Source organism: Coregonus lavaretus, assembly GCF_964263955.1.
Source record: "Coregonus lavaretus genome assembly, chromosome: 33".
Lineage (NCBI taxonomy): Eukaryota > Metazoa > Chordata > Actinopteri > Salmoniformes > Salmonidae > Coregonus > Coregonus lavaretus.
In genome coordinates, this window is record NC_140020.1 from 1,706,779 (window position 1) to 1,725,475 (window position 18,697).

Below are 18,697 nucleotides of genomic sequence, written 5' to 3' on the forward strand. Positions count from 1 at the left end.
TTTGAAGCCCCCCTTGTCAGAAAATTTCCCGCGAGTTGCTGAGGGGGCAGGGTTCCAAGTTCAAGAAATATGTTATCTGATTGGACTGATACAGATTCCGCGCCAAATATGCAAACCGGACGAATGGAAACCATGCGGCGACGAGTGACAATAGACAGCAATAGTAATGGCGTCTTTTTGTAGGCACTAACTTCGCCATGGTTCGTTGGGCAAAGCCTATGGGGAGTAGAATGGAGTTTTTGTAGAGTTTTTCGATAAACGCCGAAAATAAGGTATGTGTAAACACAGCTTAGGAGAGCATATACGTTTATGTTCTATGAGATAATCTTAATCAGCTAACGTCACTTTTGTGAATTATGAAACATTTATGTAATATTAAAAAACGTATAAAGCACAAAGGCTTCATAATTTATAATGGTAACGTTAACTGACTGGTATCATGTTAACCTCAGACCTTATTTTCGACGTTTATCACAAAACCCGATTCATTCTCCATTATTTAATTTCCCCCATAAAACTATGTCTGAAAGAACCAGAGGTAAGTCATTATCGGTTTTTTAGGACTACAAGCTGGCGAACTCTATAACACCATAGATAGCAACTCTTTGGACAGTGTACCTGCTGTCTAACGTGAATCTTATTTTACTAACAAATGTAACAAACAACCAAATGCGTTGTTTGTTAAATGTTGCTAAATACTGTGGCGGCTAGTTAACTAAGTAGCTGCAAGTTGATAAGATAAGATGATATTGATAGCCAGTATGGGTGAATGTGCATGGAGTAGAGTTGAGTAGGCAGCCATCACTTGACCCTGGATAGTGTCTGATGATGTCCTCTGTGTGTGTTGTCCTGATGCAGCAAGACCAGATGGTCTACCAGAGCAAGGTACGGGACATGATCAACGAGAACAAGAACCGACTCATCGTGAACATCAACGACCTGAGACGACGCAACGAGGCGTGGTCCTCTGTAGCTCAGCTGGTAGAGCACGGCGCTTGTAACGCCAAGGCAGTGGGTTCGATCCCCGGCACCACCCATACACAAAAAAAAAAAAAAAATGTATGCACGCATGACTGTAAGTCGCTTTGGATAAAAGCGTCTGCTAAATGGCATATTATTATTATTATTATTAGGTATAAAACACACTGATGCGGTGTTACCATTAGCTCTGCGACTGACTGTGTTTAGTGTCTCACCTCTAGTTGAGTGGTCCACAATGTGGTCTTTAAAAAATGTTATTTAGTTGTTGTGCTGTTAACTATTGTCATTGTGGAGTGATACTTTAATACATATTGATAACAGTAACTACACTTTAATACATATTGATAACAGTAACTACACTTTAATACATATTGATAACAGTAACTACACTTTAATACATTTTGCTAACAGTAACAACGCTGCATTTACACACTTTAGTGTTGCATAGCTATACACAAGCGTGTACAATGCAGTCTCTCTACCCATTTAAATAATGTGCATTCCAATTGTGCATTGACATATATATATATATATATATAAGGGATATCTATTATATGTGGTGTTAAGTTGATTACATTACACAGCTATGATATGTCCAACATAATGCCATAATGCTATGTATGCATTTGAACTGAGACTTTGTCCGATTTTAGGTAACGTTCATGTCTAAGGATGTAATGTATGTCATGTAATGCAATTGTACTGTAACGCCTTCAACACTGTCCTCTCTCCCCGGCATGATGACAGGCTGCTACTTTATATTACAGCCGATTAGATCATACTATTTGATTTTTATATTAAACTGAGGCTGTGTGTTCTCGTCCCCAGGTTGATGACTAATGCGTTTGAGGAGCTGCTTGCGTTCCGACGTGCTCTGAAGGACCTGGTGGCGTCTGTAGACGCTACGTACGCAAGCAGTACGAGGACTTCTTCGTTGGTCTGGAGGGAAGCTTTGGGAACAAACACGTCTCCCCCCCGAACCTCACCTCTCGTCTAGTGGGCAGCATGGTCTGTGTGGAGGTTCATCGTCACCAAGTGTGAGTGTCTGGAAAACTAGGTTGTGGGATGTCTCCTTCCCTAAAAGGTGTTTACATTAGGGATGTGACAAATGGAAGAAAAATAAATAAGATTTGGTTTTCCATTAAAACGCATAAAATTCCACTTGAATTTACAATGCAGCTGCCAGCAACGGTTTGGGTCTCACGGTGCGTCCCCTTTCAGGGGGTGAAGCATTGTAAAGCATTGCACCTGTCCTACCATTACCGTACCTCAATTCCACCGAACCATCACACACACTCACCACCTCTCTCCTTCTCTCCTTCTCTCTCTCTCTCTCTCTCTCTCCTCTCTCTCTCTCTCTCTCTCTCTCTCTCTCTCTTCTCTCTCTCTCTCTCTCTCTCTCCATCCTCTCTCTCTCTCTCAATCCCTCTCTCTCTCTCCATCCCTCTCTCTAGGATGAGGAAAACAACCCGTTGGAGACAGAGTTTGGTCTGTCCATCTACAAGGACCACCAGACGATCACACACACTCACACACTCTCTCCTTTCTCTCCTCTCTCTCTCTCTCTCTTTCTCTCTCTCTCTCTCTCTTCTCTCTCTCTCTCTCTCTCTCTCTCTCTCTCTCTCTCTCTCTCTCTCTCTCTCCATCCCTCTCTCTAGGATGAGGAAAACAACCCGTTGGAGACAGAGTTTGGTCTGTCCATCTACAAGGACCACCAGACGATCACGCTCCAGGAGATGCCAGAGAAGGCTCCTGCCGGTCAGCTTCCCCGCTCGGTGGACATCATACTGGACAATGATCTGGTGGACGTGATCAAGCAAGGAGACCGGGTCCAGGTGATCGGGACCTACCTCTGGCACTTTCAGGCAAGGACAGAAGTACTGAACATCTTTCAGAGCTGAAATGCACTTGGTTTTACGAAACACCCTAAAAGTTGACAAAGTGCCGCCTAAAAATACAAACTTCACACAAACACTATTACTGGACTTGCATTATTACGTGACGTTATTACGTGACGTTATTAAGTGACGTTATTACGTGACGCTATTACGTGACATTATTACGTGACGTTATTACGTGACATTATTACGTGACGTTATTACGTGACGTTATTACGTGACATTATTACGTGACGTTATTACGTGACGTTATTACGTGACGCTATTACGTGACGTTAATACGTGACGTTATTTCGTGTGCCATTTTCAGGGTTTCTGTCAGTAAGTTATGTGTTCTTCCTGTGTCCTCCAGGACCATCATGATAGCCTGTCAGGTGAAACAGATGCGTAAAGAGCTGTCTCCATCCTTCTCAGCTGACGACGTCTCCAAGATCAAACTCTTCAGCAAGTCAAAGATGGTAAAGACCTGTACTGCCACGGTGATATGTTTTCCCTTTAGCTATCACTATGGATACATCTCAATAGTCTAAAAGCAGCTATGGACACATCTCAATAGTCTAAAAGCAGCTATGGATACATCTCAATAGTCTAAAAGCAGCTATGGACACATCTCAATAGTCTAAAAGCAGCTATGGATACATCTCAATAGTCTAAAAGCAGCTATGGATACATCTCAATAGTCTAAAAGCAGCTATGGACACATCTCAATAGTCTAAAAGCAGCTATGGACACATCTCAATAGTCTAAAAGCAGCTATGGATACATCTCAATAGTCTAAAAGCAGCTATGGATACATCTCAATAGTCTAAAAGCAGCTATGGATACATCTCAATAGTCTAAAAGCAGCTATGGACACATCTCAATAGTCTAAAAGCAGCTATGGACACATCTCAATAGTCTAAAAGCAGCTATGGATACATCTCAATAGTCTAAAAGCAGCTTCCTCTTGTCTACCCCTGTCCTTCTTCAGAGAAGATAGGATATTCTCTCTGTTCACAATCACTCTACATACACCTTGCCTTGCTCTAACCCAGGGTTCTTCAATTCCGGTCCTGGAGGCCCGAAACACCTCTGTTTTTCATCCTCTCCTTCTAATCAGGGGCTAATTCAGACCTGGGACACCAGGTGAGTGCAATTAACTACCAGGTAGAAATAAAAAACAGAAGTGTTTCGGCCCTCCAGGACCGGAATTGAAGAGCCTTGCTCTAACCCATTCTCTCAAACACACACCTGTTCCTCCTGTCTCCCCCAGGATGTGTTTGACCAGCTGTCCCTCCTCTCTCCCCCAGGATGTGTTTGACCACCTGTTCCTCCTGTCTCCCCCAGGATGTGTTTGACCAGCTGTTCCTCCTGTCTCCCCCAGGATGTGTTTGACCAGCTGTTCCTCCTGTCTCCCCCAGGATGTGTTTGACCAGCTGTTCCTCCTGTCTCCCCAGGATGTGTTTGACCAGCTGTTCCTCCTGTCTCCCCCAGGATGTGTTTGACCACCTGTTCCTCCTGTCTCCCCCAGGATGTGTTTGACCAGCTGTTCCTCCTGTCTCCCCCAGGATGTGTTTGACCAGCTGTTCCTCCTGTCTCCCCCAGGATGTGTTTGACCAGCTGTTCCTCCTGTCTCCCCCAGGATGTGTTTGACCAGCTGTCCCACTCCCTAGCCCCCAGTATCCACGGTCATGGATACGTTAAGAAGGCCGTCCTGTGTATGTTGCTGGGAGGAGTGGAGAAGGTGCTGGAGAATGGATCTCGCGTCAGAGGAGACATCAATGTACTGCTCATAGGTACTGAGACTACATTATAATAATATGCAATTTTAGCAGACGCTTTTATCCAAAGCGACTTACAGTCATGTGTGCATACATTTTTACGTATATGGGTGGTCCCGGGGATCGAACCCACTACCCTGGCGTTACAAGCGCCATACATCTTTCTCTCTCTCTTTCACCTACTGTACCTCGTCAAGCGTATGAAACAGTGGGTCGTGACTTTATGACCAAGCCTAAGATTTGGGAATGATCTCTCACGACAAGACTTAACATGCATTTTCAAATTTGTACACTTTCGGCCCCTCAATCGATTTGGTTTGCTGCCTAGCTTATGAAACATTTGGTTCTGTGTTACGCGATTAGTTTGTGAATAATTTAAGGTGTTAGTGAGCGGTCTGTGTTAAGTGTTACAGCATAGAGCTGTATCCCATGTAAGACTGACCTCTCTCCCTCCTACTAGGTGACCCGTCGGTGGCTAAGTCTAAGGCCCAGCTGCTGCGTTATGCCCTGCACACGGCGCCCCGAGCCATCCCTACCACCGGCCGGGGGTCATCTGGGGTCGGCCTGACCGCTGCTGTCACTACTGACCAGGAGACTGGTAAAGACACATGCTTACAAGTTAAAGTTTTACTGAAAGAGAAAAATCATAGCTGACACAATGGTGTCATGAATGATCATAAAACATAAAACAATCATCAAGTCAATTAACTGAATCAATCACACAGACAATGAAATAATGCTATGCATTAAATAACTGAATTAACCAAAATGACTCACTGAGCCCTCCTCTCTCTCCATCTCTCTCTCCCCTACTCTCTGCCTCCTCTCTCTCTCTCTCTCTCTCTCTCCCCTACTCTCTGCTTCTCCTCCCATCTCTCTCTCCCCTACTCTCTGCTTCTCCTCCCATCTCTCTCTCTCTCTCTCTCTCTCTCTCTCTCTCTCTCTCTCTCTCTCTCTCTCTCTCTCTCTCTCTCTCTCTCTCTCTCTCTCTCTCTCTCTCTCTCTCTCTCTCTCTCTCTCTCTCTCTCTCTCTCCCATCTCTCTCTCTCTCCCCTACTCTCTATTTCTCCTCCTCACGAAGTGATGGAGCAGGGCCGTGTCACCATCGCTAAGGCGGGTATCCATGCCCGGCTCAACGCCCGCTGCTCCGTGCTGGCAGCTGCCAACCCAGTCTATGGCAGGGTGGGTTTATAGTTCTGACCTCCACAGAACGGCTTCCCATTGATTTTGTCTGAAAGACTCCAGGAACACTTTGGAATAAAACATACATAAAATGAACAGTAAAATGAACCTATCCTTCTTTTAAAAGAACTTCCCATCTCCTCATGTTAGTACAGGATTCACTTTGGCCTTAGGGACTTGGAGAAGATGTGCTCTACCACACAATGAGCCGTTCTTGTCCAAGGCTTGCTTACTTACCCACTTCTACCAAATAACCTGACTTTCCTCTGTCTAGTAGAAGATTATTATTATTTAAAGAATGAAAGTAGCTTTCTCCCTCTCCTCAGTTTGACCAGACTCCTGTAGAGAACATTGGTCTGCAGGACTCTGCTGTCTCCTCTCTGGCGTTCTCCCGAGTGGCGCAGTGGTCTAAGGCACCGCATCGCAGTGCTAGCTGTGCCACTAGAGATCCTGATTTGAATCCAGGCTCTGTCGTAGCCGGCTGCGACCGGGAGACCTATGGGGCGGTGCACAATTGGCCCTGCGTCGTCCAGGGTAGGGGAGGGAATGGCCGGCAGGGATGTAGCTCAGTTGGTAGAGCATGGTGTTTGCAACGCCAGGGTTGTGGGTTCGATTCCCACGGGGGGCCAGTATGAAAAATAATTTTAAAAAATGATGTATGCACTCACTAACTGTAAGTCGCTCTGAATAATAGCGTCTGCTAAATGACTAAAATGTAAATGTAGAAGAAGTCTAACTCTCCCCTCTCTCCTCCCTCCTCTCCTCTCCATCCTCTCCTCCCCCTCTCTCTCTCCTCCTCTCTCCTCCCTCTCTCTCTACCTCCTCCCTCTCTCCCTCCTCCCTCTCTCCTCCCCCTCTCGCTTCCCCCTATCTCTTCCCCCTCTCTCCTCTCTCTCTCTCTCCTCCCTCTCTCTCCTCCCCCTTTCTCTCCCTTCTCCCTCCTCTCTCCTCCCTCCTCCCTCCTCTCTCTCTCTCTCCCTTCTCCCTCCTCTCTCTCCCTCATCTCTCCTCTTTCTCTCTCTCTCTCCAGTATGATCAGTATAAGACTCCTATGGAGAACAGTGGTCTGCAGGACTCTCTGCTGTCTCGTTTTGACCTGCTGTTCATCATGTTGGACCAGATGGATGCAGAGCAGGACAGAGAGATCTCAGACCACGTCCTCAGGATGCACCGATACAGAGACCCCCGCGAACAAGACGGGACAGGTAACACTCTGATACACCACCAGGGGGCAGGAGAGAGCTCTATGGGGTTCTCTGCCAGTGATCACCAGTCCTTGAAAGCTACTGGTTGTGCAGGCCTGATTCAACCTGATTCATCAACTACTTATCAAGGCTTTTATTATCTGAATCAGATGTTTTAGTGCTTAGCTTTAACAAAGGCCTGCATACCCTGTGGGGAAGGGGCCCAGGAGGGTCGGGGAAGGGGCCCAGGTGGGTCGGGGAAGGGGCCCAGGAGGGTCGGGGAAGGGGCCCAGGAGGGTCGGGGAAGGGGCCCAGGTGGGTCGGGGAAGGGGCCCAGGTGGGTCGGGGAAGGGGCCCAGGAGGGTCGGGAAGGGGCCCAGGAGGGTCGGGGAAGGGGCCCAGGAGGGTCGGGGAAGGGGCCCAGGTGGGTCGGGGAAGGGGCCCAGGAGGGTCGGGGAAGGGGCCCAGGAGGGTCGGGGAAGGGGCCCAGGTGGGTCGGGGAAAGGGCCCAGGTGGGGAAGTTATTTCATTTGTTACAAATTATTTCATTCTAAACAGTCAGTCTTAAAATTGGTCACACAAGCTCATACATCTATATTTGGGCATATTTATTTAAGAAGAGGGTTTTATCGATACATGTTTTACTTGTTCTTTGGTCTTGATATGTTTTAACACTGCTCAACCCTAATGGTGGCTGACTGCTCAACCCTAATGGTGGGTCACTGCTCAACCCTTATGGTGGGTCACTGCTCAACCCTTATGGTGGCTGACTGCTCAACCCTTATGGTGGCTGACTGCTCAACCCTTATGGTGGCTGACTGCTCAACCCTAATGGTGGCTGACTGCTCAACCCTTATGGTGGCTGACTGCTCAACCCTTATGGTGGGTCACTGCTCAACCCTTATGGTGGCTGACTGCTCAACCCTTATGGTGGGTCACTGCTCAACCCTTATGGTGGCTGACTGCTCAACCCTTATGGTGGCTGACTGCTCAACCCTTATGGTGGGTCACTGCTCAACCCTTATGGTGGGTCACTGCTCAACCCTAATGGTGGGTCACTGCTCAACCCTTATGGTGGGTCACTGCTCAACCCTAATGGTGGCTCACTGCTCAACCCTTATGGTGGGTCACTGCTCAACCCTTATGGTGGGTCACTGCTCAACCCTTATGGTGGCTGACTGCTCAACCCTTATGGTGGGTCACTGCTCAACCCTTATGGTGGCTGACTGCTCAACCCTTATGGTGGCTGACTGCTCAACCCTAATGGTGGCTGACTGCTCAACCCTTATGGTGGGTCACTGCTCAACCCTAATGGTGGCTGACTGCTCAACCCTCATGGTGGCTGACTGCTCAACCCTTATGGTGGGTCACTGCTCAACCCTAATGGTGGCTGACTGCTCAACCCTAATGGTGGCTGACTGCTCAACCCTTATGGTGGGTCACTGCTCAACCCTTATGGTGGCTGACTGCTCAACCCTTATGGGGGCTGACTGCTCAACCCTTATGGTGGCTGACTGCTCAACCCTTATGGTGGCTGACTGCTCAACCCTAATGGTGTCTGACTGCTCAACCCTTATGGTGGGTCACTGCTCAACCCTTATGGTGGGTCACTGCTCAACCCTAATGGTGGATGACTGCTCAACCCTTATGGTGGCTGACTGCTCAACCCTTATGGTGGGTCACTGCTCAACCCTTATGGTGGGTCACTGCTCAACCCTTATGGTGGCTGACTGCTCAACCCTTATGGTGGAGACCGAAAGTATTGGGACGAATTCACTTATGTATTAAAGTAGTCAAAAGTTTAGTATTTGGTCCCATATTCCTAGCACGCATCAAACATGTGACTCTACAAACTCGTTGGATGCATTTGCTGTTTGATTTGGTTGTTTCTAAGATTATCTTGTGTCCAATATGTTTCTAAACACTTCTACATTTAATGTGGATGCTACCACGATTTATGGATAGTCCTGAATGAATCGCGAATAATGATGAGTGAGAAAGTTAGACGCATAAATATCATACCCCCAAGACATGCTAACCCTCTGTTATTGTAATGGTCATTGTTTCAAATCCAAAGTGCTGGAGTACAGAGCCAAAACAACAAAATGTGTCTCTGTCCCAATACTTTCTGAGCTCACTGTATCCGACGGTACTTACACTGTGTGTGTTTTAGCCACGGCCTTTGGTGGATCAGTAGACATCCTGGCCACGGAGGACCCTGACTCAGTTCAGGAGGAGCAGGAGGAAGACATCCTGGCCACGGAGGACCCTGACTCAATTCAGGAGGAGCAGGAGGAACTGCAGGTCTACGAGAAACACGACAAACTGCTGCACGGCACTAAGAGACGCAGGTAGGGAGACTCTCTTTACCTCTCTCTCTCTGTCTCTGTTTCTCTGTTTCTCTCTCTCTCTCTGTCTCTCTCTGTCTCTGTCTCTCTCTCTCTCTACCTCTCTCTCTCTCTCTGTCTCTGTCTCTCTCTCTGTCTCTGTCTCTCTCTGTCTCTGTCTCTCTCTCTCTCTACCTCTCTCTCTCTCTCTGTCTCTGTCTCTCTCTCTGTCTCTCTCTCTCTCTCTGTCTCTGTCTCTCTCTCTCTGTCTTTCTCTGTCTCTGTCTCTCGCTCTCTCTCTCTCTCTCTCTCTGTCTCTCTCTGTCTCTCTCTCTCTGTCTCTCTCTGTCTCTCTCTCTCTGTCTTTCTCTGTCTCTGTCTCTCTCTGTCTCTCTCTGTCTCTGTCTCTGTCTCTCGCTCTGTCTCTCTGTGTGTGTGTCTTTCATCACAGCATGTTGGGGACTTCTTCTTTGTTGGCTTCTCTGTACCCGTCTCCATGCTAACGGATGCTTTTGTTGTTTAGAGAGAAGATAGTGAGTAAGGAGTTTATGAGGAAGTACATCCACATCGCCAAGGTGTTGACCCCTACGTTGACCCAGGAAGCAGCCAATCACATTGCGGAAGTATACTCCAGGCTGAGAAGCCAGGAACAGCTGGGCTCTGACATCGCCAGGGTGAGTCGTTTAGACACACACCATTAGACGGCATTTACACAGGCAGCCCAATTCTGATCTTTTGAGCAATTATTCAAAAGACCAATTAGTGGCAAAAGATCAGAATTGGTCTGTCTGACTGACTGTGTAAATGTATTTTCTTAGTCGTACATCCACCCTGACCACCCCCCCCTCCCCCATCTAACAACCTGCCCCCCTCTCCCCATCCAGACTTCCCCAGTAACCGCTCGCACTCTGGAGACCCTGATCCGCCTGTCTACGGCCCACACTAAAGCGCGCATGAGTAAGGTTGTGGAGCTGGAGGACTCGGAGGTTGCTGTGGAGCTGGTCCAGTTCGCATACTTCAAAAAGGTCAGCAGACTCAACATGCTTGGTTGACAGTGTCACACCCTGGCTCTGGGACTCTATATGTTGAGCCAGGGTGTGTTCATTCTATGTGTTCATTTTCTATGTTGGGTGTTCTAGGTTGTGTATTCTATGTTGGCCAGAGTGGCTCCCAATCAGAGGCAACGAGTGTCAGCTGTTGTGGGTTGTCTCTGATTGGGAGCCATATTTAAACTGTATGTTTTCCCTTGGGTGTTGTGGGTTTTTGTTCCGTGTCGGTATTGTTAACCGTGGACTTCACGAGTCGTGTTTTGTTTTGGTATACTTTAATTAAATAAAGTCATGTTTGTTTCACACGCTGCGCCTTGGTCTACTCACTCCTACGACGATCGTGACAGACAGATTGTTGCATTTGGCACAGCTTAATTTAAATATACTCTGGTGGAGTTTGGTAAAGTCTGTCTGGTATCTGCTGTTAGTTTAATTTCAATCTCTGTTCCGTCCCACGGTTCTGTAGGTTCCATCCCATGGTTCTGTAGGTTCCGTTCTGTAGGTTCCATCCCATGGTCCTGTAGGTTCCGTTCTGTAGGTTCCGTCCCATTGTTCTGTATATTCCGTCCCATGGTTCTGTAGGTTCCGTCCCATGGTTCTGTAGGTTCCATCCCATGGTCCTGTAGGTTCCGTTCTGTAGGTTCCGTCCTATTGTTCTGTATATTCCGTCCCATGGTTCTGTAGGTTCCGTCCCATGGTTCTGTAGGTTCCGTCCCATGGTCCTGTAGGTTCCGTTCTGTATATTCCGTCCCATGGTTCTGTAGGTTCCGTCCCATGGTTCTGTAGGTTCCGTCCCATGGTCCTGTAGGTTCTGTTCTGTAGGTTCCGTCCCATGGTTCTATAGGTTCCGTCCCATTGTTCTGTATATTCCGTCCCATTCTGTATATTCCGTCCCATGGTTCTGGAGGTTCTGGAGAAGGAGAAGAAGAGGGGGAGGAAGGAGCAGGACTCTGGCTCTGAGGAGGATGAGGAGACGACACAGTGTACCCCTCGCTCAGAGAAGAAGAGGTACGGCATTAGACACCAGCCTTCTCACACCCCCATAATCACACCTCGCCTGCACTGATATAAAGCAGTGGTTCTCCACGCTCTCCTCGGGGAACCCCAGGCCTTCCATTTATTCCAAGTATATCTATTCCACAGCTAGCACCTGATTCAACTGGTCAGCTAATCATCAAGCCCTTGACTAGATGGTTCAGGGCTACAAACAACGTGGTGAAACATCTGGGGGTCCCCCGAAGAGAGGTTTGAAAACCACTGTTATAGAGGCCATTAACTAGCTAGTGAAATAGTTCTCTCTTCTAACAGATATTTAATCTTTGACGCAAACCTGTATGAATATTGGTTAAAACAGTATAGTAGCTTTGTTTACATGTTGTCTAACCTGTGCTCTCTGCAATTCTGTGTTTGTAGGAGTCGCAGTGGTTCCCAGAGCGGCGAGGCTTACGACCCGTATGACTTCGCTGGAGAGAAGGACATCCCTGAGAGTAAGAACAAAAGTTTTAACACCCTAATCTCAACCCGTAGATCATTACTTCTGCTACTGTCTTCACTGTCCCAGGGGGATATGGGGTTCGCAAGCTACAGTCTTCAATGTCCCAGGGGGATATGGGGTTCGCAAGCTACTGTCTTCACTGTCCCAGGGGGATATGGGGTTCGCAAGCTACTGTCTTCACTGTCCCAGGGGGATATGGGGTTCGCAAGCTACTGTCTTCACTGTCCCAGGGGGATATGGGGTTCGCAAGCTACTGTCTTCACTGTCCCAGGGGGATATGGGGTTCGCAAGCTACTGTCTTCACTGTCCCAGGGGGATATGGGGTTCGCAAGCTACTGTCTTCACTGTCCCAGGGGGATATGGGGTTCGCAAGGGTAAGAGCGTTGTGCCAGTAACCGAAAGGTCGCTGGTTCTAATCCCCGAGCTGACTAGGTGAAAAATCTGTCGACGTGCCCTTGAGCAAGGCACTTAATCCTAATTGCTCCTGTAAGTCGCTCTGGATAAGAGCGTCTGCTAAATGACTAAAATGTTGTTGTTGCCTGATTATAGATGTGTTTCTGCTTATACTGTAATTTCCGATCTTTTGGAAGGCTACTTGTTAGTAAACTTGTCTATAATTAGATACATGTAATTTATCTTCTTCGTTATATGTTTCCCCAGGAGACTAAATAAACCCTTGAATGCTTCAATCTAGTTTACATCTGTAAAGTGTTCTGTCGTCTTCTTTCGCGGATCAAAGACGTTTAGGGACCGGGGAGAAAATGCAAAAAAAATCTATATTTTCTTTAAATTTTTTCCAAATGACATCATTTTGACTGGTTGTAAGGAAATTCAAAGCTGTGAAAACGACCCAAACATGTTTGCGATAAGATTTCAGTTCGGCTTAAATGCAGATTTTATGGGGTTGAAAAATCTGCTTTTATTATTCTGATAAAGACGGCTTATCTAACTGAGCGTTCTCTCAAGAGAATGATAAAAAAAAAAAAAAAGCCTACATTTGGTGTATAATTGTACTGCAAGAAATGCTTAATTATTTAGGAGTTAACATTAAGGCTATGTGCGAGATTATAGACCTACAGTCAGTGTCCAGATTTCAGTTTCCATTTAACCCATCTGAACAGTAGGCTACAGTTCCCCTGAACTTCCCTATTTGATGTCCCCCGTCTTGTGACTGTCGAATTCATATATAGCGCCTCACAATCATCACGCATAACGTAGCCGGCACTGCTATCATCCTCTTTTACCACGTCACCAAATCTTTCCCAAACATTATCCTTCTGGCCCTCCCCTTCTCTCTACTCTCAGCTCTCCATTTCGCAGCTTTTCTCTTATTGAATTAAACTACGACATTGTCCTTTTTTTTTTGCCTCAGTGGATCGACGTTAACTTTTTCTGCCTGTTCCCAAAAGCATTTGGTGTTTAGGCTATTCGGCACAGAGTACAGTTAGGCGTTAACGCCAGATGACCTACAAATAATTAATGAAAAACCACCTCAGTGTAGCCTATAGAGATAAATTGGGCAAGAATTATACATTTATGGATTATTTATTTTTTTAAAGGTGTTATTTTCTCTTTATTCAATATTTAATTACCCTAAACCCGTCCGCCCCGGGGGACTGTGGGTTATGAGTCAACCCCGCGCATCACTGTGAAACATAAACACAACACGAAAGTCACACACAGCGAAACGACATGTGGTGGTGGACCAAGATGCCACAGCAGGTGAAGTGATAAAAAGTTATTATTTTTTTTTTTTCACCTTTATTTAACCAGGTAAGCCAGTTGAGAACAAGTTCTCATTTACAACTGCGACCTGGCCAAGATAAAGCAAAGCAGTGCGATAAAAACAACACAGAGTTACATATGGGGTAAAAAAACATAAAGTCAAAAATACAACAGAAAATATATATACAGTGTGTGCAAATGTAGCAAGTTATGGAGGTAAGGCAATAAATAGGCTATAGTGCAAAATAATTACAATAGTATTAACACTGGAATGCTAGATGTGCAAGAGATTATGTGCAAATAGAGATACTGGGGTGCAAAATAGCAAAAATAAATAACAATATAGGGATGAGGTAGTTGGGTGGGCTAATTTCAGATGGGCTGTGTACAGGTGCAGTGATCGGTAAGGTGCTCTGACAACTGATGCTTAAAGTTAGTGAGGGAGATAAGAGTCTCCAGCTTCAGAGATTTTTGCAATTCGTTCCAGGCATTGGCAGCAGAGAACTGGAAAGAATGGCGGCCAAAGGAGGTGTTGGCTTTGGGAATGACCAGTGAGATATACCTGCTGGAGCGCAGACTACGGGTGGGTGCTGCTATGGTGACCAATGAGCTAAGATAAGGCGGGGATTTGCCTAGCAGTGATTTATAGATGGCCTGGAGCCAGTGGGTTTGACGACGAACATGTAGTGAGGACCAGCCAACAAGAGCGTACAGGTCACAGTGGTGGGTAGTGTATGGGGCTTTGGAGACAAAACGGATGGCACTGTGATAGACTACATCCAATTTGCTGAGTAGAGTGTTGGAGGCTATTTTGTAAATGACATCGCCGAAGTCAAGGATCGGTAGGATAGTCAGTTTTACGAGGGCATGTTTGGCAGCATGAGTGAAGGAGGCTTTGTTGCGAAATAGGAAGCCGATTCTAGATTTAACTTTGGATTGGAGATTCTTTATGTGAGTCTGGAAGGAGAGTTTACAGTCTAACCAGACACCTAGGTATTTGTAGTTGTCCACATACTCTAGGTCAGACCCGTCGAGAGTGGTGATTCTAGTCGGGTGGGCGGGTGCCAGCAGCGTTCGATTGAAAAGCATGCATTTAGTTTTACTAGTGTTTAAGAGCAGTTGGAGGCTACTGAAGGATTGTTGTATGGCATTGAAGCTCGTTTGGAGGTTTGTTAATACAGTGTCCAATGAAGGGCCAGATGTATACAAAATGGTGTCGTCTGCGTAGAGGTGGATCTGAGAGTCACCAGCAGCAAGAGCGACATCATTGATATACACGGAGAAAAGTGTCGGCCCAAGAATTGAACCCTGTGGCACCCCCATAGAGACTGCCATAGGTCCAGACAACAGGCCCTCCGATTTGACACACTGAACTCTATCTGAGAAGTAGTTGGTGAACCAGGCGAGGCAGTCATTTGAGAAACCAAGGCTATTTAGTCTGCCAATAAGAATGCGGTGGTTGACAGAGTCGAAAGCCTTGGCCAGGTCGATGAAGACGGCTGCACAGTACTGTCTATTACCAATCGCGGTTATAATATCGTTTAGGACCTTGAGCGTGGCTGAAGTGCACCCATGACCAGCTCGGAAACCGGATTGCATAGCGGAGAAGGTACGGTGGTATTTGAAATGGTCGGTGATCTGTTTGTTAACTTGGCTTTCAAATACTTTCGAAAGGCAGGGCAGGATGGATATAGGTCTGTAGCAGTTTGGATCTAGAGTGTCACCCCCTTTGAAGAGGGGGATGACCGCGGCAGCTTTCCAATCTCTGGGGATCTCAGACGTTATGTAAGAGAGGTTGAACAGACTAGTAATAGGGGTTGCGACAATTTCAGCGGCTAGTTTTAGAAAGAAAGGGTCCAGATTGTCTAGCCCAGCTGATTTGTAGGGGTCCAGATTTTGCAACTCTTTCAGAACATCAGCTATCTGAATTTGTGTGAAGGAGAAGCGGGGGGGGCATGGGCAAGTTGCAGCAGAGGGTGCAGAGTTGGTGGCCGGGGTAGTGGTAGCCAGGTGGAAAGCATGGCCAGCCGTAGCAAAATGCTTGTTGAAATTCTCGATTATTGTAGATTTATCGGTGGTGACAGTGTTTCCTAGCCTCAGTGCAGTGGGCAACTGGGAGGAAGTGCTCTTATTCTCCATGGACTTTACAGTGTCCCAAAACTTTTTGGAGTTAGTGCTACAGGATGCAAATTTCTGTTTGAAAAAGTTAGCCTTTGCTTTCCTGACTGCTTGTGTATATTGGTTCCTAACTTCCCTGAAAAGTTGCATATCGCGGGGGCTATTTGATGCTAATGCAGTACGCCACAGGATGTTTTTGGTTTTTGTGCTGGTCAAGGGCAGTCAAGTCTGAGGAGAACCAGGGGCTATATCGGTTCTTAGTTCTGTATTTTTTGAATGGGGCATGTTTATTTAAGATTGAGAGGAAATTACTTTTAAGGAACAACCAGGCATCCTCTACTGACAGAATGAGATCTATATCCATCCAGGATACCTGGGCCAGGTCAATTAGGAAGGCCTGCTCGCTAAAGTGTTTTAGGGAGCGTTTGACAGTGATGAGGGGTGGTCGTTTGACCGCGGACCCGTTACGGACGCAGGCAATAAGGCAGTGATCGCTGAGATCCTGGTTGAAGACAGCGGAGGTGTATTTAGAGGGTATGTTAGTCAGGATGATATCTATGAGGGTACCCATGTTTACGGATTTAGGGTTGTACCTGGTAGGTTCGTTGATAATTTGCGTGCGATTGAGGGCATTTAGTTTGGATTGTAGGATGGCCGGGGTATTAAGCATATCCCAATTTAGGTCACCAAGCAGTATGAACTCTGAGGATAAATGGGGGGCAATCAATTCACATATGGATTCCAGGGCACAGCTGGGGGCTGAGGGGGGTCTGTAGCAAGCGGCAACAGTGAGAGACTTATTTCTGGAAAGGTGGATTTTTAGAAGTAGAAGCTCAAACTGTTTGGGCACAGACCTGGATAGTATGATAGAGCTCTGCAGGCTATCTCTACAGTAGATTGCAACTCCACCCCCTTTGGCAGTTCTATCTAGACGGAAAATGTTATAGTTGGGGATGGATATTTCAGAATTTTTGGTGGCCTTCCTGAGTTAGCCTGGACCCAAACTAATGGTGGATTTACATGTCTCTTCAACATCAGATTTGCCACTTTTCTGTTTATGCTAGCCTTGGATGTGGTGTAACCAAAGCCACATTCCTGCTTCACATGTGCAGGCAGATATTAGCGTACCGTAAATACCATAGTATATAGACAAACATACCATAAATACCATAGTATATAGACAGACAAAATAAAGATAGCAATTCAAACTATACAGTAGCTTCTCATCTAAACCATATTGCACATAGTGTTGCACACTTGATTAATGCAATGATTCACAAATGTGTGGATATTTTAAAAGCCTTGAATAAAAAATAAAAAAATGCTGTCTACTGGTAATTCTTGCAAGGACATATGGTGTGGGAGAGCTGTTCTCTTTACCACTCAGAGGGGGGATATGGGAGACCTTTACATTTTAGCAGACGCTCTTATCCAGAGCGACTTACAGGAGCAATTAGGGTTAAGTGCCTTGCTCAAGGGCACATCGACAGGTTTTTCACCTCGTCGCCTCGGGGGATTAGAACCAGCGACCTTTCGGTTACTGGCACAACACTCTTACCCACTAAGCTACCTGCCGCCCTCTTAAAGACAGATTTGAATCTAGATCCGTCTCTTTACACTACATAAGTATCTATCCTGGACCTAGTTTGTCTTCAAAGGCTAATTAAAAGGAGCATTGTGTAACACTACACTGACCGCTCCCATTCTTAGCTGCAGTATGCGATTGGTCTGACCCAGAGCCATGTATGTAGAGTGTAAGGCTTCTACGTTATGATTCATTTACGTTCTACGGCAGCCATGTTAGCGTCCCCATTAACACTGCATGTGGGATATTTAAACAATGCTATGTAACTGAATGTCCAGAATTAAAACAACGTTTGAAATTCTAAAAGTTGGCCGAACTCTTTAAATACATGATGGCCCTGGTCTGACGATGAACTCTCTGTTTGCCCCTCCCTCCCAAAGTCCAGGCTGGCACGCCCAAACCGGCCGAGGCAGAGGAGCCTATGGATGCCCCTGTCCCACCGAGCCAGGACGGCCAGACTGACGGACAGACAGAGGTGTCTGCAGACAGGTGGGTGGCAGTCGTACTGTATAGGTGACAGCAAAATGGCGGACTAGGTACCAGTGCTCTCAGATCTGTAGCTAAAATGGAACCATAGTCCAACATGAATTAATGTATTCTGAACAAAAATATAAACGCAAATATGTAAAGCGTTGGTCCCATGTTTCATGAGCTGAAATAAAAGATCACAGAAGTGTTCCATTTGCACAAAAAGCTTATTTCTCTCAAATGTTGTGCACAAATATGTTTACATTCCTGTTAGTGAGCATTTCTCCTTTGCCAAGATAATCCATCCACCTGACATGTGTGGCATATCAAGGAGGTGATTTAAACAGCATGATCAATACACAGGTGCACCTTGTACTGGGGACAATAAAAGGCCACTCTAAAATGTGCAGTTTTGGCTGAGTAAATGCAGCCTTTTAAGGTCTGTTTTATGTACCATACATAGATTTGATTGACCGATTCATTAATTAATTTTTCTCTCTCTCCCGGTGTTCTCCAGGCTGAAGGAGTTTAAGTCCTCCCTCCTGGAGGTGTTCTGTTCTGCACATGCTCAGTCCGTTGGTATGAACTCTCTGGTGGAGAGTGTCAACAAGGTCCGGGACGCCCCCTTCACCCTGACAGAGGTCCGGGCCGCCCTCGCTCGCATGCAGGACGACAACCAGATCATGGTGGCTGACAACATCATCTTCCTCATCTAAAGACCAAGGAAAAGACATCTTCCTCATCTTAGACCGAAGTAAGAAGAGGTGGAGGAAGAGGACAGAAGGAGAAGCAAGAGTCTGAATGGAGAGATGTTTCCCATTTGAGACCAAGAAGGATGAGAAGGAATTCAGAAAAAGTGGATTTTTGACTGGTTCTTCTGGGTTCTGGGTTCACTCGCTTCTTCCAGTTTGCCTTTTGGCAATAA

The 18,697-nt window shown here is 46.4% G+C and overlaps 1 pseudogene across 1 annotated transcript in view; it reads left to right on the plus strand.

Annotated features, from left to right (window-relative positions):
- The window catches only part of LOC311108077 (zygotic DNA replication licensing factor mcm3-like), a 31,968-nt pseudogene extending 13,480 nt beyond the window's left edge, over positions 1 to 18,488 (plus strand). The window contains exons 2-17 of the transcript in view: positions 859 to 959; positions 1,810 to 2,018; positions 2,161 to 2,186; positions 2,640 to 2,836; positions 3,190 to 3,337; positions 4,501 to 4,654; positions 5,100 to 5,237; positions 5,712 to 5,821; positions 6,852 to 7,026; positions 9,179 to 9,356; positions 9,856 to 10,006; positions 10,217 to 10,357; positions 11,289 to 11,389; positions 11,795 to 11,868; positions 17,685 to 17,793; positions 18,290 to 18,488. The product of the transcript in view is annotated as a zygotic DNA replication licensing factor mcm3-like (transcript). The remainder of the gene's footprint in view (positions 1 to 858; positions 960 to 1,809; positions 2,019 to 2,160; positions 2,187 to 2,639; positions 2,837 to 3,189; positions 3,338 to 4,500; positions 4,655 to 5,099; positions 5,238 to 5,711; positions 5,822 to 6,851; positions 7,027 to 9,178; positions 9,357 to 9,855; positions 10,007 to 10,216; positions 10,358 to 11,288; positions 11,390 to 11,794; positions 11,869 to 17,684; positions 17,794 to 18,289) is intronic.
- Positions 18,489 to 18,697: the final 209 nt, after the last annotated feature.